At 42.8% G+C, this 769-nt stretch overlaps 1 non-coding gene across 1 annotated transcript; it reads left to right on the top strand.

Moving 5' to 3' along the window:
- The first annotated feature begins 255 nt into the window (after nucleotides 1–255).
- Nucleotides 256–359, top strand: LOC122149810. Its single transcript, XR_006163346.1, has one exon. It is a non-coding gene; the product is annotated as a U6 spliceosomal RNA (small nuclear RNA).
- Nucleotides 360–769: the final 410 nt, after the last annotated feature.

Below are 769 nucleotides of genomic sequence, written 5' to 3'. Positions count from 1 at the left end.
GCTAAGAACCTCTTTAAAGTATTAAAGAGCAGAGCATTGTTGAAGACTAACGTGTGCCTGGCCCAAGCCGTGGTATTTTCACTTGCCTAATATGCATGCGAGAGCTGAACAATGAATAAGGAACACTACAGAACTGATGCATTTGAATCATGGTGTTGGCAAAGAATATTGAATGGACCATGGACTGCTAGAAGGATGAACAAACCTGTCTTGGAGAAAGCACAGCCAGAATGCTTCTTCAAGCAAAAATGGCCAGTGCTTGCTTCAGCTGCACACATACTAAAATTGGAATGATACAGAGATTGGCATGGCCCCTGTGTAAGGATGACACACAAATTTGTGAAGCATTCCATATTTTTATACAAAATACCCTCAATCATTACAGAAGCAACAGAAGACAGACATAGAGCAATCCCTCATAGACAGCCAGACACTGTGGAAGAGAGATCCAATGGATCTACCAACTCAGGACCGTAGTGTTGTGGGACACCAGACTCAATTAAATACATAAAAATGTTCTACAACCTACTTTGATGAGTAATGACTGGGGTCTTAAAAGCTTTCCAGCGGCCACCTAAGATGCAGCTAATGGTCTCTATCATCAGAAGCAAAGAAGAGTGACAAAAAACCAAGGACATTTGGAAACAATCAGCCCTAGGACATGATGGACCTCAAGACCAGAAGATCTAGATGGTGCCCAGCTACCAATGCCAATCACTGGAGAAGGGATCAACACTGGAGATCCTGGATAAAGTGGGAGGAAAAAGGT

This window comes from Orycteropus afer, unplaced genomic scaffold (assembly GCF_000298275.1).
Source record: "Orycteropus afer afer isolate SDZICR_OR568_19922 unplaced genomic scaffold, OryAfe1.0 scaffold00048, whole genome shotgun sequence".
Taxonomy (NCBI): domain Eukaryota; kingdom Metazoa; phylum Chordata; class Mammalia; order Tubulidentata; family Orycteropodidae; genus Orycteropus; species Orycteropus afer.
This window is presented reverse-complemented; position numbering and strand designations above follow the sequence as displayed.